Below are 20,936 nucleotides of genomic sequence, written 5' to 3'. Positions count from 1 at the left end.
TCTTACAAGACCTAAATAATTTTTGTCGAAAAATGGGCAAATGGTCTGAGGTGCCTGACGTCCAGGCATTTTTCACACTTCGTTCCCTCCCTAGTCTCTGTTCCCAATGCAACTGGTCCCAAATCTTCCTTCTTTCCCTCCCGCCTGTCCCCTCAGTCCCAACCCCAAGCGTCGCTGAGTCTTTCTAATCTTCCTTTTCTACAGACCCATCTGACCTCTCCCCTCCTCGCCAGGCTGAACTAGGTCCCAATTTTTCCTCAGCCTCCGCTCCCCCACCCTATAATCCTTTTATCACCCCTCCTCCTCACACCCAGTCTGGCTTACAGTTTCGTTCCGTGACTAGCCCTCCCCCACCTGCCCAGCAATTTCCTCTTTAAAAAAGTGGCTAGAGCTGAAGGCATAGTCAAGGTTAATGTTCCTTTTTCTTTATTCGACCTCTCCCAAATCAGTTAGCATTTGGGCTCCTTTTCATCAAATATGAAAAACTTAGCCCAGTTCATGGCATGTTTAGCAGCAACCCTGAGATGCTTTTCAGCCCTAGACCCTGAAAGGTCAGAAGGCCGTCTTATTCTTAATATGCATTTTATTTTATTACCCAATCTGCTCTCAACATTAAATTAAATTCCGGCCCTCAAACCCCACAACAGGACTTACTGAACGTTGCCTTCAAGGTGTACAATCATAAAGGCAGCCAAGTAGCAATTTGTTTCTGAGTTGGAATTCCTTGCCTCCACTGTGAGACAAACCCCAGCCACATCTCCAGCACAGAATTCCAAACGCCTGAACCATAGCTGCCAGGGGTTCCTCCAGAACCTCCTCCCCCAGGCGCTTGCTACAAGTGCCGGAAATCTGGCCGCTGCGCCAAGGAATGCCCACAGCCCGGGATTCCTCCTAAGCCGTGTCCCATCTGTGTGGGACCCCACTAGAAATCTTGCCTGGCAGCCACTCCCAGAGCCCCTGGAGCTCTGGCCCAAGGCTCTCTGACTGACTCCTTCCCAGATCTTCTCGGCTTAGCAGCTGAAGACTGACGCGGCCCCATTGCCTCAGAAACCTCCTGGACCATCACAGACGCTTTGGGTAACTCTTACAATGGTAAGTCCATCCCCTTCTTAATCAATACAGAGGCTACTCACTCCACATTACCTTCTTTTCAAGGGCCTATTTCCCTTGCCTCCGTAACTGTTGTGGGTATTGATGGCCAGGCTTCTAAACCTCTTAAAACTCCCCAACTCTGGTGCCAACTTGGACAACATTCTTTTATACATTCTTTTTTAGTTATCCCCACCTGCCCAGCTCCCTTATTAGGCCAAGACATTTTAACTAAATTATCTGCTTCCCTGCCTATTCCTAGGCTACAGCCACACCTCATTGCTGCCTTTTCCCTCAGTTCAAAGCCTCCTTCACATCCTGCCCTCGTATCCCCCCACCTTAACCCACAAGTATAGGACACCTCTCCTTGGTGACTGATCATGCACCCCTTACCATCTCATTAAAACCTAATCACCCTTACCCCGCTCAATGCCAATATCCCATCCCGCAACACGCTTTAAAAGGATTAAAGCCTGTTATCACTCACCTGCGACAGCATGACCTTTTAAAGCCTGTAAACTCCCCTTACAATTCCCCCATTTTACCTGTCCTAAAACCAGACAAGGCTTACAGGTTAGTTCAAGATCTGCACCTTATCAACCAAATCGTTTTGCCTATCCACCCCGTGGTGCCAAACCCATACACTCTCCTATCCTCAATTCCTCCCTCCACAACCCATTATTCTGTTCTGGATCTCAAACATACTTTCTTTACTATTCCTTTACACCCTTCATCCCAGCGTCTCTTTGCTTTCACTTGGACTGACCCTGACACCCATCAGGCTCAGCAAATTACCTAGGCTGTACTGCTGCAAGGCCTCACGGACAGCCCTCATTACTTCAGTCAAGCCCAAATTTCTTACTCATCTGTTACCTATCTCGGCATAATTCTCATAATTACACACTTACTCTCCCTGCTGATTGTGTCCAGCTAATCTCCCAAACCCCAATCCCTTCTACAAAACAACAACTCCTTTCCTTCCTAGGCATGGTTAGTACAGACAGAATTCTTACACAAGAGCCGGGACCGTGTCCTGTAGCCTTTCTGTCTAAACAACTTGGCCTTACTGTTTTAGCCTAGCCCTCATATCTGTGCGCAGCAGCTGCCACTGCTTTAATACTGTTAGAGGCCCTAAAAAATCACAAACTGTGCTCAACTCTCTACAGTTCTCATAACTTCCAAAATCTATTTTCTTCCCCCAACCATTGCTCAGGACAAAGCTTATGCTGATGAGTTAGCTAAAAAAGCAGCTAGCATTCCGACTTCTATCCCTCACGGCAATTTTCCTTTTTCACATCGGCCACTCCCACCTACTCCCCCACTGAAACTTCCACCTATCAATCTCTTCCCACACAAGGCAAATGGCTCTTAGACCAAGGAAAATATCTCCTTCCAGCCTCACAGGCCCGTTCGATTCTGTCATCATTTCATAACCTCCTCCATGTAGGTTACAAGCTGCTAGCCCGTCTCTTAGAACCTCTCACTTCCTTTCCATCATGGAAATCTATCCTCAAGGAGATCACTTCTCAGTGTTCCATCCGCTATTCTACTACCCCTCAGGGATTGTTCAGGCCCCCTCCCTTTCCTACACAACAAGCTCGGGGATTTGCCCCTGCCCAGGACTGGTAAATTGACTTTACTCACATGCCCTGAGTCAGAAAACTAAAATATCTCTTAGTCTGGGTAGATACTTTCACTGGATGGGTAGAGGCCTTTCCCACAGGGTCTGAGAAGGCCACCGCGGTCATTTCTTCCCTTCTGTCAGACATAATTCCTCAGTTTGGCCTTCCTACCTCTATACAGTCTGATAACGGACCAGCCTTTACTAGTCAAATCACCTAAGCAGTTTCTCAGGCTCTTGGTATTCAGTGGAACCTTCATATGCCTTACCATCCTTAATCTTCAGGAAAGGTAGAACGGACTAATGGTCTTTTAAAGACACACTTCACCAAGCTCAGCCTCCAACTTAAAAAGGATTGGACAGTACTTTTACCTCTTGCCCTTCTCAGAATTAGAGCCTGTCCTCGAGATGCTACAGGGTACAGTCCATTTGAACTTTTGTATGGACGCACTTTCTTACTCGGCCCCAACCTCATCCCAGACACCAGCCCTCTAGGAGACTATTTTCCAGTCCTCCAGCAGGCTAGACAGGAAATTCCCCAGGCTGCTAATCTTCTCTTGCCTACTCCAGATTCCCAGCCATATGAAGACACCCTAGCTGGACGATCAGTTCTTGTCAAGAATCTGACCCCTCAAACTCTACAACCTCGATGGACCGGACCCTACTTAGTCATCTATAGTACCCCGACTGCCGTCTGCCTGCAGGATCCTCCCCACTGGGTTCACCGTTCCAGAATAAAGCTGTGCCTATCGGACAGCCAGTCTAATCTCTCCTCTTCCCTCTGGAAGTCGCAAGTACTCTCTCCTACTTCCCTTAAACTTACTCGTTTAAGGGTAAACGTTAAGGGAATAGTAATAACCCTCACGTGCCTAATACATCCCTTCATTCTATTAGGTCTGTTCGTCCTTACCCTACTTTTTACAACAGGGCTTTACAAAGTCACTCCCACCATTGGATCGAGCCTCAAAATCTAGTCATCCCTACTATCTTCTGTCTATTCATACTCCTATTCTCGGTTCTCAACTACTTATAAATGCCCTACTCTTGTTTACACTGCCGGTTTACACTGTTTCTTCAAGCTATCACAGCTGATATCTCTTGGTGCTATCCCCAAACCGCCACTCTTAACTCCTTCTTAGAGTGGATAGATGATCTTCACCCTGAGGAAGTTCTATTCTTTACTTTTATACTCACTCTTATTCTCATTCCCATGCTTATGCCACCCTCTACCTCTCCCCAGCTATCTCCACCACACTATCAACCTTACCCATTCTCTCCTAGCTGCTTCTAATCCTTCCTTAGCCAACAACTGCTGGCTTTGCATTTCCCTTTCTTCCAGCGCCTACACAGCTGTCCCCGCCTTACAAACAGACTGGACAAAATCTCCTGTCTCCTTACACCTCCGAACTTCCTTCAACAGCCCTCACCTTTACCCTCCTGAAGAACTCATTTACTTTCTAGGCAGGTCCAGCAAGACCTCCCCAGACATTTCACATCAGCAAGCTGCCGCCCTCCTCCGCACTTACTTAAAAAACCTTTCTCCTTTTTTATATATATATATATATATATATATTTTTTTTTTTTTTTTTTTTTTTTTTTTTTGAGACGGAGTCTCGCTCTATCTCCTGGGCTGGAGTGCAGTGGCCGGATCTCAGCTCACTGCAAGCTCCGCCTCCCGGGCTTACGCCATTCTCCTGCCTCAGCCTCCCGAGTAGCTGGGACTACGGGCGCCTGTAGTCCTGTAGTCCTTATATTAACTCTACTCCTCCCATATTTGGACCTCTCACAACACAAACTACTATTCCTGTGGCCACTCCTTCATGTATCTCTCGGCAGAGACCCACTGGAATTCCCCTAGGTAACCTTTCATCTTCTCGATGTTCCTTTACTCTCCATCTCCAAAGCCCAACTACAAACATCACTGAAACAATTGGAGCCTTCCAGCTCCATATTACAGATAAGCCCTCTATCAATACTCACAAGCTTAAAAACGTTAGCAGTAATTATTGCTTAGGAATTACCCTGTATTTCGCTCCATCCTTAGCTACCTTCCCCTTGCTCGTCAGACTCTCCTCCCAGGCCCTCTTCTTGTTTACTTATACCCAGCCCCGAAAATAATAGTGAAAGGTTGCTCATAGATACTCAACATTTTCTCATACTCCATGAAAATCAAACTTCCCCCTCTACGCAGTTGCCCCATCAGTCCCCATTACAACCTCTGACGGCTGCCGCCCTAGCTGGGTCCCTAGGAGTCTGGGTACAAGACACTCCTTTCAGCACTCTTTCTCACCTTTTTACTTTGCATCTCTAGTTTTGCCTCGCACAAGGTCTTTTCTTCCTCTGTGGATCCTCTACCTACATGTGTCTACCTGCTAATTGGACAGGCACATGCACACTAGTTTTCCTTACTCCCAAAATTCAGTTTGCAAATGGGACTGAAGAGCTCTCCGTTCCCCTCATGACACCGACACGACAAAAAAGAGTTATTCCACTAAGTCCCTTACTGGTCACTTTAGGACTTTCTGCCTCCACTAATGCTGTCAGTACTGGAATAGCAGGCATTTCAACCTCTGTCATGACCTTCCGTAGCCTGTCTAATGACTTCTCTGCTGGCATCACAGACATATCACAAACTTTATCAGTCCTCCAGGCCCAAGCTGACTCTTTAGCTGCAGTTGTCCTCCAAAACTGCCGAGGCCTTGACTTACTCACTGCTGAAAAAGGAGGACTCTGTATATTCTTAAATGAAGAGTGTTGTTTTTACCTAAATCAGTCTGGCCTGGTATATGACAACATAAAAAAACTCAAGGATAGAGCCCAAAAACTTGCCAACCAAGCAAGTAATTACGCTGAACCCCCTTGGGCACTCTCTAATTGGACGTCCTGGGCCCTCCCAATTCTCAGTCCTTTAACTCCCATTTTTCTCCTTGTTTTATTTGGACCTTGTATCTTCCATTTAGTTTCTCACTTCATCCAAAACTGTATCCAGGCCATCACCAATCATTCTATATGGCAAATGTTTCTTCTAACAACCCTACAATATCACCCCTTACCACAAAATCTTCCTTCAGCTTAATCTCTCCCATTCTAGGTTCCCACGCCACCCCTAATCCCACTTGAAGCAGCCCTGAGAAACATCATCCATTCTCTTTCCATACCACCCCCTGAAAATTTTCACCACCCCAACACTTCAACACTATTTTGTTTTATTTTTCTTATTAATATAAGAAAGCAGGAAAGTCAGGCCTCTGAACCCAAGCCAAGCCATCACATCCCCTGCGACTTGCACATATAAGCCCAGATGGCCTGAAGTAACTGAAGAATCACAAAAGAAGTGCAAATGCCCTGCCCCGCCTTAACTGATGACATTCCACCACAAAAGAAGTGAAAATGGCTGGTCCTTGCCTTAAGTGATGATATTATCTTGTGAAATTCCTTTTCCTGGCTCATCCTGGCTCAAAAAGCTCCCCCACTGAGTACCTTGTGACCCCCACTCCTGCCCACCAGAGAACAACCCCCTTTGACTGTAATTTTCCTTTACCTACCCAAATCCTATAAAACAGCCCCACCCTTATCTCCCTTTGCTGACTCTCCTTTCTTTCAGACTCAGCCCGCCTGCACCCAGGTGATTAAAAAGCTTTATTGCTCACATGAAGCCTGTTTGGTGGTCTCTTCACACGGACACATATGACAGCAGCCAGAATGCAGAAATGGGCAGCTGCGATTATCTCTGAAATCCAAGGAAATATTTTGTCATACACTATAGCCAGCTAGTAAGATTCAATTCAGAGTTGTGTATTCCACTCAATATTTAATTTACACAATCAAAGGAAAATTACTAACAAGTTTGCTTGAATACCCTGCTATTTATTGACATTCCCAAGATCCAGAATCATACCATATGACCCGAGTTACAGCTACATATTGAATTCTCAGTTTTTCTGGCTCCTTCTTTTCTGATTGGATGACGTAAGCACTTTATATCTTGGGCATTTGATATTTAATAATTAATAAACATTCATTGACTAGGTGAATAATAGTGTATTAATATGGTATTTACTATGGGCCAGGCACTGTTGTAAGTACTTCATATATATTAACTCATTTAATCCTCAGTAAGCCCTAGGAGCTCTGTACTAGTATTAGGCCCATTCTACAGTTGAAGCTACAGAAACATAAAGACGTTAAATCAGATTTGGGATTCCAAGCCAGGCCAGCCAGCTCCAGCAGTTGCCTCTTTGCAAAGAGTGAGTGAATGATGAAGACTTTTTCTTATTACTGCAGGTTTCTTCCTTTAGACCAGGTGTCCCAACCCCAAGACTACAGACCAATCTGTAGCCCGTTAGGAACTGGGTAGCACAGCAGGCAGTGAGGGGCAGGCAGGCAAGCATTAGAGCCTGAGCTCTACCTCCTGTCAGATCAGTGGTAGCATTAGATTGTCAAAGGAGTGTGAGCCCTGTTGTGAACTGTGCATGTGAGGGATCTAGGTTGCACACTCCTTCGGAGAATCTAATGCTTGATGATCTGAGGTAGAACAGTTTCATCCTGAAACCATTTCCAACCCCACCCTCCCCACCCACCCACCATCCATGGAAAAATTGTCTTCCATGAAACCAGTCCCTGGTGACAAAAAGGTTGGGGACCACTGCTTTAGACCACATGCTTCCTAAAGCAATGCTTACTTTTGCAGCCCAACTTATTTGTAAGACTTCCATGTTGCTATAGGGAAACACGGCACATTGTTTCTGACTATTGTGTTCCATCAAAAACACAGAACAGATTTGAAAAAGCCATTCCTCCAGGGATGGAGTCCCAGGTTACTCCCAACTCTTGCTACCATAAACAGTAAGCAGGGCATATCCTAATTTGTATCAGTCTCTTGAGGACTTCTACAAGAGTTTCTGAGGTGCCCACCCAGGAGTGAAATTTCTAGGGTATATAGCAATCACATATTTAAGTTTGTACACATTATACCATTGTCCTCTCACCCTCCAGGAATGCTACAACAGTTCACCCTCCCATCAGTGATGTGTGAGTAAGAATAGTTAGCACTTTATAGGGTCTGTGACCAAGCACAACTAAATAACTAAAAACAATTTAGAATCTATTACTTTTTAATTGCCACAGTTCTACTTAAACCCCTTTCAGCTTATGCCAATTTTGTTAAGAATTGTTGCAATTATTTTTATTCTCACTAAAAATAGATTATATATTACATAGTGTTAATACCACATTCCAAATTCCACTTGTGATTTTAAATATGACTTCATTCTATGAATATCTCATAATGTATAAAATCTGCCATGTGTATTTTTGTTTTCTGTGTAACAATAACTCAAAATTAATATGAAAGTTACAATATACCTATTCCTACAAAATATGTACGAATATGTAGTTGGCAATAGTGCACTGCTTGAGGAAACACCTTAAGAAATGTCAGTCCCACTATAAAGTATGCTGGAATTTAAAAGGGTCTGAGGGCAGCAGCAGAGAAGAAGAAAGAATAAAAAGAAACTATACCCAACATTTGAACCACCAAGAATGTGCTGGCCAGATTCGGATAGTTGGCAGGAAAAGATTTTTATAATTTCTTTTCCATAATCTAGCCTAGCTGGATAATTACATTTAAAAAACTAAGAGAGTAACCACAGATGTGTATGTAATGGAATTTTAAAATGTAGATATATCCCTCATGGAAATAAAAGGGGCAATAGAAGGCTATCATTATCAACTTTAGAACAAAAGTTGTGTTCACTCCAACCCAAAGAATAATTAAAATCAGTCAAGACAACATGGAATGCCAATCTTACACACTTGTCATTTCAGAAAGCTAGCTTGACAGTTGTACACCCACTCTGGTTGACAGTCAAATACGTTTCTAAGGAATAGATGAGCTTTTACAGGGGTTGGTAGCAAAGTCTTTCTATCCAAACCAGTTTCCCTCAAAGAGTTTGAAAGTTTGTTTGAAGCAGCAACTTTGGCTAAAATCATTCATAGTTCTCCATAAATAGTTGAAACTGTCCATGAAGGCATTGTGTAGAAAATAAAAAGGGTACAGGCTTAGGGTCATCTGGGTGACGGTTGTACTAATTATATGATCCTAGGAACATTGTTTAACTTCTCCTTCTGGAAGTTCCAGAGGAGAAATCAGTGTCCTTGCCTTTTCCAGCTCCTGGAGGTCACCTGTGTCCCCTGGCTCATGTCCCCCTTTCAGCAATCACATCACTCTGCATCCATCCTCATGTCTCCTTCTCTTCCTCTGACCCTCCCACCTCCCTCTTTTTTTTATAAGTGTAGTGGTTTACCTTATGTAAACCTTAGTGATTTACATCAGGGCCCCACCCAGATAATCCAGAGTAATCACGGCATCTCAAGATACTTAATGTAGTCATATCTGCTAAATCTATTTTATCACGTTCACAGATTCCAGCAGTCAGGGCACGGACATCTTTAAGAGCACTATTCTGCCGACCAAATCAGCCGTGTACCATTTGACAAGGTGCAGTCTTGCTGGACCTCAGTTTCTTTCTATGTCAAATGAGGAATGTTCATTACATTGAGGATTAAATGAAATAATGAAGGTCAAGTACTCAGCACAGGGCCTGACTCACAGAGCAAGTGCTCAGTAAGTGCAACCCACAACAACACTAAAACAAAAATAGAACAACAAGAACGATGCAAGTGGCCTGAGCGCTTTATAACTATAATTATTTTAATTTTTTCACTGTCCACCTGTGAAAGACATCTTTATGATCATATGGAAACAATGTCTCTTGATTTTTTTTGTTAGCAGTGATCAGAACTGGAATGTATTGTAAGACAGAAGGATTGCTTAGAGCTTTAGTAATAGACTAAAAAAAGAGCTTAGTAGAAAAAAGTTAAGTAAACCATACCAAAGCTCAAAAGAAAGATCAAAATTGGGGAACAGGGAGCATATATCAAAAACCTCAAAACTGCACATTTCCAATAACCCATTTAGCCAACGTATTAGAGTATATCAAAAGGACACAGAAAAACTTAGGGACAAGGGTGTTTGTAACAACATTGTTTATAAAAGGAAAAAAGAATGAAAAACACATTGTTAATCATGGAAAATTTAAGATAAATTAAGTCTATATTTAAAAGAAAAAAAGGAAGAAACAGAAAAGAGAAGGAGCAGCCAAAATGTTTAAACTATTGCATTATAGTAAATTGTGGGTAATTTTTATTTTTTTTCACTTGCTTAGCTTTCTGTTCCAAATGTTCTACAGTTTTCTCCTTTGTAATACTTTCAGTCTGATCTTGTTTGTCGGTGGAGTCTGTTGATTTTACATTGCAACACGGAAAGATGGAGTTCGGTTAAAATCTGCCTGAGCTGGGCCCCCCCACCCATGAACCAGTTGATCTACATTCTGAGAGTCAGACAAGAGATAGTGCTTTCCCATTTCTTAGGAAATTTAAGGTACATTTAAGTCAGACATAAAAGCAAGCAGGAATCAGAGGAAGGATAGAGGGGTTTTAGATAGTCAAAGAAACTAAATTTTTTTTTTAATCCTGGGTTGGATGCAGACAGAACTTGAGTGGTCAGAGTCCTCAGAAATAATGGATCCTTTGAATAAAAACCTGCGTTACTCATTCTATGTAATGCCATTGTTAATATTAGCATCCATTCCACACATGTATTTATGAGTGTGAACCAGACATTCTGTTGCATTCAGAAGCATTGACTTGAGATTATATCAGGGATGTAGTAGGCAAGGGCACAGGGAATAAAGGGGAGAGACTTCTGATGTTATAGTCCAACAACAGAGCTGCAAATAATATGATCGCCCTCGAGGAACAACACCTGTGCCCTAGATTCATCATTCCATTAATTAACTATGTGACCTTCAGCAGATCAATTATCCTCTCGGAACTTATTTACAGGGAAGATCAAACTAGAATCTATGGTTTTCTAACTACTATTCCTGGAAATAGCAGGGGGCTGGAACGAGGAGGATGAATGGGAAAAACTCTACTCTATCCACTCTTGCTTAAAACCAGAGCGATTATAGTTTTTATCTCTTTTATTCATTTACATTTTCTTGTAAGATTTTGTTTAAAGAGTCCTGCTGTCTTTAAACAACAGTTTGAAAACCCCTAACTAGATGACTTCTAATATGTTTCCAAATTATAGCCATCTCCTTATAAGGACCTCAGGTGGTTGCCAAAATGTCAGGATACAAAGGAGTCTCAGGCCAGATGCCTGAAACTTGAAAAGTACAAGGTGTTGGCCAAAAAACAAAGGCCGAAAGCAAGGCAACACCCATCTGGCAGCTGGGAAGCCAGTGTATCTGGTTCTGTGTCCTGTCTTTCCACATTTCCAGTAAGCTTCTACCACCCACATTTCTTAGGAACTGGATTTGCTTTATTGTGGTTATAGAGGCAAAGTCAAATGGGCAAATATTGGCCGTGATCATACCATACCCCATAGATTTAGGTGTGAAAGAAAAGGACTAGAGAACATGCACGTATCTTTCCGTCTGTCGCTTCTAACTCAGTGGTTACCAAGAATAGAAGAAAGGGCCCACAAAGGGCAGAAAAGTGTCTGTATTTACTCAGCCATAGCCATGAGAATAAAAGTCAGCACTCACTCCTCATTATCCTTCTTTCCCACCCTCTGAAAACCTGTACACCTAACTCCCTCTCAATGCTGGATATTAACAATAATGGCTTGCACTTAGCTAGCACCACTCGTAGGTCAAGAGCAGTGTTAGATGTTCCCCATTCATAATCTATCATACTCCTACTTAGTAGGACCCCTTTTAAAGATGGTGAAAGCATGATTCAAGAAATATAAATAACTTGCTCAGGATCTCAGATCTAGTCAAAGAAATGTGCAGGACACAAACCTTGACTTTCCTGGCTGCTATGCCTGTTTTTACAACTTGCACGGACCACAGGGTTTATTGAATGAGCTGCTAGGCATGCAATGCAAAACTAGGGAATTCATGCAGTAGTCAAATAAGTAGCAGTTTGCTCCCACTAGCTAATTATTCTTTGTAACAAATGCATTTTGAGTAATAACAGAGCACATAATTTCTTTCTTCAGAATGTCTTCTGAAGGTCATGACTTTTAGCAGAGGTAACTATTTTCTATTTTGGTCTGGTTTTAATTTGGGTAATAGTGTGATTGAACATAGATATTTATGACATTTATTAAAAGCTTTTATTACTAATTTTCCCCAGAAAAAAATTCTAATGGAGATGTATTGGAGAATTTCCATAAAATTAATGTCCAGACTTAATGGATGTCTAAGATATCATTATTAACGGGAATGTTCCATATACTAGGATCTTTTGATTAGAGATTAGAGTTAGATCAGACCTTATTTAAAACTGGATACATGCCAAAGTATCCAGAAACTCAATTTAAACACATTCTAGAGGCTAATGCTTTATTTAGGTTGCGTCTTTACGATGCCAAATGAAAGGCTGCAGTTACAAAAAAAATCAATTGTTCTGGTCAACTGTTAGATGATCTAAAGACCATATCATGCTCAGTTTGATTCCTGCTGATGCCTACACAAAACCAGTTGGTTGAATTAAGATGAATTTTCCATACGTAGAAATTGACTGCCACCCATCCAGAAGGGCCTTCCTACTGGACCAGCAGCCTGGGTCTCACATAATCGTTCACTAGCCCAGGCTACACTGATAGATTCAGTGAGATTTTCTGTCTTTCCCAAGACCTCAAACTCAGAATTGTGATTCTAGACAATGTGGTTAAATCCCATGTCTCCTGCTTTCATCCTACAAAAAGCATAGCCAAAACACCTGGGTGTGGAGGCTTCTTCCTAATACATCTTCCCCTAATCTCGAAACTCTGAGAGGTCATCCCCTTTCCCAGATTGATAATCCCCTATTTAAAGCTAGTTTAAACATGTGCATGAAAATTGGCACATGGGTGTGTATCCACTTTAGTTCCCTCTTAGGAGTCCTATGCCATTCTCAACACCCTTAAGCAACTCACACAGCCCAAAGGCGGCTAGAAATATTTGATTAAGTAAAAACCTCAGTATTTCTAACCCAATCACGAACAGGATTGAGTTTCAGTCCTCTCACTACCTGCCGATAAGTTTCTGTATTGGTAGGCATGGGATCACCCATCCATAGAAACCTTTATAAGCAAAGCAGAGGCTAAGCCACCATAGCCCACAGTCAGCAAGTGATTTTGCTTATGTTAAGACTTGCCCTGAAGACTCTCATTTTCCAGACCCTGTCTTCTTCTTAACTTCCTGGACCCAAAAGGAAGCATCAAACCACAGTGGGCCATGGCTGTATTTTGTTTGGTTCACAAGTAGTGGCCCAAACAATACTTAAAACAAATTGACAAAAAACTGAATTCATTCCTAGCTCTCAAAAACTCCAAGAATTCATAGAAAATGTGAGTTCCCAGCCTCTCTGAAAAAATTCAGAATATATGGTACTGCCGAGCACACACTTCCCCATGGCGGCATTCAGCAGCAGTGCTCAGTTTACCAAGTCTCCACTCCTTTCAATTGTCCCTGATGCTGAGATCAAGTTTTTCTCACACTTAGCTCACTCGTCGTATTACTACTACCTGCCAGATTTCTGCAGGCGTTTGATTTTGCAACACCACTCCAAACCGAAAAAGTCTAATGCAATCTTAGAGACCACCTTCTCCAGCCACCTCCTTCTCTAAATGAGGAATCGGAGATTCGGAGAAAGGAAATGACTTGCCCCAAATTTTCCATCTTGCGAATGTCAGAGCTGCCAGTAGATTACAAGTCTTGCCTTAATCTATTGATTTCATCTCCATGTAAAATCAATCCCACGGACACCCTAGCCATTAATACCAAAAATAACCAACATGTATTGACCCCTTACTATAAACCTCACAATGTGCTTATCTCCTTTTTAATGTGATCTCATTTCATTTTCATAACAATGCTTTGAATTAGGTGCTCATGTAAATTCCATTTTGCAGATAAGGACACTGAGATTTGGAGAGATTAAAAAACCATCCCAGTGTTAGGCAGTGAGGGACAGGCCCATAATTGAAATCTCATAGCTTAATCTTTTAGCTATAATACATACTGCTTCACCTTCCTCTACGTTCTGATCATTCACTCACTCATTCAGCAAATCTGTGAGTCCTGCACTTTTCTAGGTGCTGGGGATATGCTAGTGAAGACCCAAATCAGCCGTCCTCATGAAGCTTGCAGTCCACTGGTGTCTCTGGCTGCATGTATCATCATTAATCTTTTAATTTCATGCCGTCTCATGTGGTCATATAAGTCTTATCCATCTACAAACCTTCTGCCTATACATTCCATTAAATTCCAGAATTTTTCTTCTCTCATGTTTTCTACAATGTCATCTAGCACAGGGATTGGCTTCTTGTAGGTGTTGTATAAATATCATTTATCCGAATACCAATGAACACAGAACAGAAAGGATAATACAGGCAGCGAGCCAGGCTTTCATGCTCGCAGGGATCTGGCTGGGAGGACAGAATGGATGTGCGCGTATTGTTTCCGTCTGCTCCCCTGAAAACAAGAACATGCCCATCTGACCCACAATACCTGCTCTGACACCTCCGTGTTCAGAGGCCTCCTTCCTGACTTGTGCAGCCTTCCCCATGCTTTAGACGTGATTTGGTCTAAAAAATAAAAATGAAAACTGTTTCAATGCTTCATAGAAGACAATTCTGCTGTCTTCAACGGAAACACAGGTTCCACCCCCCACCCCCTTGGGCCTCTCCCCAGTCAATCTGCTGATGGATGCAAAGATACCAGCTCAAAGTAACTAGAAGCACCCATGTGCAATTTGATTAGAAGAGGGCGCCTGATTACATCCTAACCAGAAGAGAGCTCTTCTTTGCCCAGGAAGTGGACAAAGTTCCAACCTCCTCTTTGTGATGAGATCATCTGATCACTTTGTGATGAGAAATCCCCTGGGCCCTCAGCTGACAGCTGCTGTCAGCCCAAAAAGCAATTGCTGAGCCCACAGACTGCAGGTGCCCTGGCCATTAACTCGGGTGGTGTGAGAGCCAAAGCAAGACACATGGGGAAAAGGCGTACAATGTTTCTTTAATCAACTCACAGTCACCTACACAACCTATGAATTTCTTCACTTGACTGAAACATCTCTGCAGCACCAAATACACAAACATGCAAAGTGCATCAGAGAAAAAGAGGCCAACCTGGTTAGTTTCCTGGTTCAAAAAAAAAAAGACACCACAAAACAATTTATCTTCTAAATCACTGATTTATTAATAAATTCATCAATCATCCATTCTAAAGCAAACAAGGAGTACCTAGTATGCTCCTGGCACACATATATCCCCTAACCACTTCAAGTTCTTTAATAAATCTTCATGGATCTGTTCTCCTTTAAGTTAATGCTTTCAAACTTTTCAGAAATATTTACCTGAGTGGAAAGAGCTTAGACTTTGGGATTATATAGACCTATATTTTATTTCAATTCGAATGTTACTTTTTTTCTACCACTCTCCAGTCCTGTGACATTTATCCACTGGCAACCTCTGCAAGGTTCAGTTTCTTTAAGCAACCCTCTGAGGTGTGGAATTAGAACTTTACATCCTAGCATTGTCCTGAGATTAACTTAGGTCACATATGTAAAAAGCTAAACAATGCTTCATGCCCAGCAAAGCACTCAGTGAATGGAGGTTTTGATTTTAATTGATTATATTATTAAATATTATTTAAAAATTGTCTTCCCACCCAAAGGAAAAAGCAGAAACAGCCACATTTACTTCAAATGTTTATGTTGATAAAGGATTAATATTCACCTGTGTCATTGAAGGCAGAGACCCTTAAAGCCCCAGTGGAAGCTATGTAAAGTCAGGAATGCAGAAGAGAGATACTTGATCCTACTTCTATTTTATGATTGTTAACAATTGCATATTAAAGAAAATAATACAATTATAAAGAAGCTTTTGAAACTGAGAAATCTCTTAAAATCAAGAGTCATGGAAAAATGATCTAAAGATTTCAAGATGGGTGTTATCGAAAACATGGAAGTAGTGAAGAAGAGAATATATATGCAAAAGAGACAAGAATTAAAAGTTATAATAAAGATTCTCCAATCTAGGTGAATGACAATAGAAAGAGAACAAAAGATAGACCATCAACAACCAGATTAATAAATTAAAAGGACAATAGAAAATAGAATATTTAATTTGCATTACTAGCAAAAGTGAAAACAAAAACATGTATGTACACCAAGTATCAGGAATAAAAGTCTAATATAATAATCAAAACTCCAGTCTTATCAAAAATATCTTAAAATATATGTAAATATATAGAGTACTTTTAAAATAAGTTTCTTAAAAGAAAACAACAGATCACACTCTAATCTCAGATTTGATTTGATGGTATAATAATGCATGAGATGAGATGAAATAAGATCCTTCTTCTAATCTTCTATTTCTACTGGCTTTTAAATTTCTTTGCAAAATTAAGTTCAGATATTGATTCTTCCACTTATTCAGTATTTTGTGGGATGGCTGGTATAAATGTGCAAAATGCAAGTGAAAATAGGTTCAGTATCTAAATTATTCAGATACAGAGGCATTTTCCATTATTCAAAGCAATTTTCTGTTGCCTTTTCTATAACATGTAGATATAAATGTAGTATTCAGAGTATCTTCAATTTGAATTAAAAACTAGTATCTGCCTTTTTCGTACAGAAAGCAGGTGCTAACATGGAAACATATCTGATAAAGAATATCATTGCATAAATTCCTGTGATAGCCCCCTGGGTGTTTTAAATATAATGGATTTTTTTAAAAGTCTTTACTAGTAGAAATTTTTGCTTTTCTCTTTAGGTTATTTTGGTTATGAGAAACAGAAAGGGAATATTACTAAAAGATAAAGCAGTATCTCACAAAATTCAACAAAGAGTTAAACAAACCAGGCTAAGAAAAATTGGGAAATAGGAATGCTCTGGGGGACCAACCATAGGAATTTTCTCTCTAAACATACATGCTCAACAGGGGTGTGAATGTCCTCAAGTTAGCAAAAATTGATTCCTGGGGCAGAGAGCAATTCAGATTATATCTCTCCTTCTCCTCCTTCTTCTCCTTCTTCTCGTTCTTCTCCTTCTTCTCGTTCTTCTTCTTCTCTTTTCTTTTCTTTTCTTCTTCTTCTTCTTTTCTTCTTCTTCTTTCTTCTTTTTCTTCTCTCCTTCCTTCCTTCTTTTCTTTCTTCTTTCTTTTTCTTTTCTTTTTTTCCTTCTCCTCCTCCCCCTCCTTCTTCTTCTCTCTTTCCCTCCCTCCCTTTCTCCTTCTCTCCCTTTCTCCTTTTCTCCTTCTCTCCCTTTCTCTCTCTCTCTCTCTCTCTCTCTCATGCTCTCTCTCTCTCTCTCTCTCTCTCCCCCCACCATGTGAGAATACAAGAAGGCCACCATCTGCAAGCCAGGAAGAAAGACCTTACCATGAACCAAACCCCACCAGAACCTTGATTTTGGACTTCCCAGCCCCCAAAACCATGAGAAAATCAACTTCTGTTATTTAGGCCATGCAGTCTATGATATATTGTGATGGCAACCCAAGCAGGCTAAGACAAGAGTTGTTTTTCTGTTGTTTTAAAATCTGGACGTGAATCCTTTCTTGGTTATTTGTATTGCAAATATATCTATGCTGTGGCTTGCCTTTTTACTTCCTTACTAGAGCTTTTGATGAACAGAAGCTCTTAATTTTAACTTAGTGCAATTTATAAATCTTACATTTTATGGTTAGTGCTTTTTGAGTTCTGTTTAGGAAATTTTGCCTACCCTAAGATTGCAAAGACATTCTCAAATGTTATCTTCTAGCAGCTTCATTGTCTTAGCTTTTATGTTTAGGTTACTGTTTCCTCTGAATTTGACATTTTGTATGGGGTGTGAAATAGGGGTAAAGATTTTTTTTTCCCCTTATTGGTTAGAAGTGAACACATTTATTAAAATGGCATTCCTTTCACCACTGCAATGCAGTGACACCTGTATTATAAATCAGGTGACCACAAATGTGAACGTCTACATTTGTACTCCTTACTCTGTTCTACTGCTTTATGCTTGTGGCACTATTATCACATTTTAACTCATTTTGGTTTATATTAAAATCTGATATCTGGTATTTTAAATCTATTAGCTTTGTTATTCTTCAAGATTATTGATCTTATTCTTGTGTCTGAATTTCTATATAAATTTTAGACACAGCTTGTCAATTTCCATGAAAAGAAAAACCTGCTGAGGTTTTTCATTGGGATTGCTTTGAATTGATCTATAAATCAATTGAAATTGTTATAAGTTTAAGCCTTTCAATACATGAACATGGTATATTCCTCCATTATTTAGGTCTTCCATAGTTTCTTCCAATAATCACCATTAGTTTTCTTTGTTGGGGTTATACATATCTTGCATTAAGCTTATTTTTAGATATTTAATAGTTTCCATGTGAAAATGGTATTGTTTTAAAGCGATTTCTTAATCTTTCTTGCTAGTTTATAGGAAACACTTTGTATACTGACCTTACATTCAATTACTTTGCAAAATTCTCTGACTGATAATATTTCTTTCAAATATTCTACAAACTGAATAATATTTTCATCAAAGAAAATATATTAATCTCTTCCATTCCAATCCATATATCTTTTATTTCATTCCTTTCCTTATTCCACTGACTAGGCTCTTGAGTACAGTGTTAAATAGGAGAAGTAATAGTAGTCAACCTATTTCATTCCCTACCCCAGTTGCTCTAGATTTTCTACAGCTACCTTTTACAATGAGAAATTTCCCTCAGTTTCTAGTTGGCTAAAAGTATTTTTTAATCATGAATGAGTATTGAATTGTATGAAGTTGATATAAACTCTTTTTTCTTTTATTCTATTATTATGAATCACATTGATTAATTTTCTAATGTTAAGCTAGCCTTATATTCTCAGAACAAATTCAACTTGGTGGTAATAGTGCTGTGCATGTGTGTGTTTGTATGCACAGTGTATATATATACATATACACACACACATATATATATATAAATTGTACTGCATTACTTAGTATTTTATTTAGGATTTTTGCATCTATGTTCATTAAAAATGTTGATCTGTGACTTTGAGTTTTTTAACAATACATTTATCAAGTTTTGGCATATAAATTATGCCATCTTCATCTTCATAAAACAAGTTGGGAAATGATGTCCCCTTTACTATCCTCTAGAAGAGTATGTGAGAGGTTGGTGTGAATTCTTTCTTAGATATTTAGAAAAAGTTACTCCTGAGGTCATCTGAGCCCATCATTGTCTTTGGGGAATTTTCATCACACGTTTAATTTTTTAAATTAAACTAGAAAAATTCAGATTGTCTATTTTTTCTTTCAGCTTTGTTAATTTTTTTTAGGAATTTGCTCATCTTGTCAATTTTTTTAATTTATGGGGTTATTTGTTCATAATTCCCTCTTATTACATATTTAGTATCTATAGGATCTCTATGATAATTCCTTTCTTCATTCTTGATATTGGCCATTTGTGTTTGTTTGCTTTATTAGTTTTCTATGGTTTTCTCAATTTCATTAGTATACTTAAAAAACCAACTTCTGGTTTGTTGATTCTCTTTATTATATATTTGTTTTGTATCTCATTGATTTTTAATCTTTACCATTTCTTTCTCTATTTTCCTAGCTTTTAATTTTCTCTTCTGTTTTTAATTTCCGGAAATGTAAGATAACACCTTTGATTTTCAGTCTTTCCCCTTTTAGACACGTTCATTTAAAGCCATATATTTCCCTCAAATCACTTGTTAACTTTATCCCAGAAGTTTTACTATGTTGTGTTTTCATTATCATTCAGTGAAAAAAAAATGTATTTAATTTTTATTGTGATTCCTTCTCTGACCCATGGATTTACTTGAAAGCGTATTGCTTAATTTCCAAACATTTGAGGGTTTTCTAGTTATCATTTTGCATTTATTTCTAGCTTGATTTCACTATGGTTAGAGAATATACTATGCACAATCTTAATCTTTACACATTTGTTGAGACTTACTTTATTACCCAGCATGTGGTCAGTATTTGGTAAATAAATGTTCTGTGGGTACTTGAAAGTAATTTATCTTACACAGTTGCTGAGTAAAGAATTTTATACATGCCAATTAAGTCAAGTTGGGAGACAATGTTGATAAACTCTTCTATATCCTTATGTATTGTTTGTCTGCACATTATAACAGTTGTGTCAGAATCCTAACCACAATTGTATTAGAATAAGTTGTATTAGAATAATTACTTATTCTAATAGTTTTGACTATTTAGTCTAACAAATCCAATTATAATCGTGGATTTGTCAACATCTCCTTTTACTTCAGCTGGATTTTGCTTTATATATTTGGAGTTCTATTATTTGGGTCATAAAAATTTAGTATTATCATATTTTTTATATTTATTTTTTCATCAGTTATTGGGGTACAGGTGGTATTTGGTTACATGAGTTAGTTGTTTATGGTGATTTGTGAGATTTTGGTGCACCCATCAATTGAGAAGCATATGCTGAACCATAGTTGTAGTTTTTTATCCCTCACCCCCCTCCACCTTTCCCCCGCAAGTCCCCAAAGTCCATTGTATCATTCTTATGTCCTTGCATCCTCATAGCTTAGCTCTCACATACCAATGAGAACATATGATGTTTGGTTTTCCATTCCTGAGTTACTTCACTTAGAATAAATAATGTCTCCAATCTCATCCAGAATGCTGCAAGTGCCATTAATTCATTCCTTTTCATGACTGAGTAGTATTCCATCGTATAAATATACCAGAGTTTCTTTATCCACAAGGTATGTCCCTTCTATGCTGATTTTGCTGAGAGTTTTAATCATAAAGCGATGCTGGATTTTGTCAAATGCTTTTTCTGCATCTATTGAGATGATCATGTGATTTCTGTTTTTAATTCTGTTTGTGTGGTGTATCACATTAATTGACTTGCATATGTCAACCATCTCTGCATCCCTGATATGAAACCCACTTGATCATGGTGGATTATCTTTTTGATATGTTGTTGGATTCACTTAGCTAGTATTTTGTTAAGGATTTTAGCATCTATGTTCATCAAGGATATCGGTCTGTAGTTTTCTTTTTTTGTTATGTCTTCTCCTGGTTTTGGTATTAGGATAATGCTGGCTTCATAGAATGAATTAGGGAAGGTTCCTTCGTTAGCTATCTTGTGGAATAGTGTCGAAAGGATTGGTACCAATTC

The sequence above is a fragment of the Papio anubis genome, chromosome 10 (genome assembly GCF_008728515.1).
Source record: "Papio anubis isolate 15944 chromosome 10, Panubis1.0, whole genome shotgun sequence".
Lineage (NCBI taxonomy): Eukaryota > Metazoa > Chordata > Mammalia > Primates > Cercopithecidae > Papio > Papio anubis.
This window is presented reverse-complemented; position numbering follows the sequence as displayed.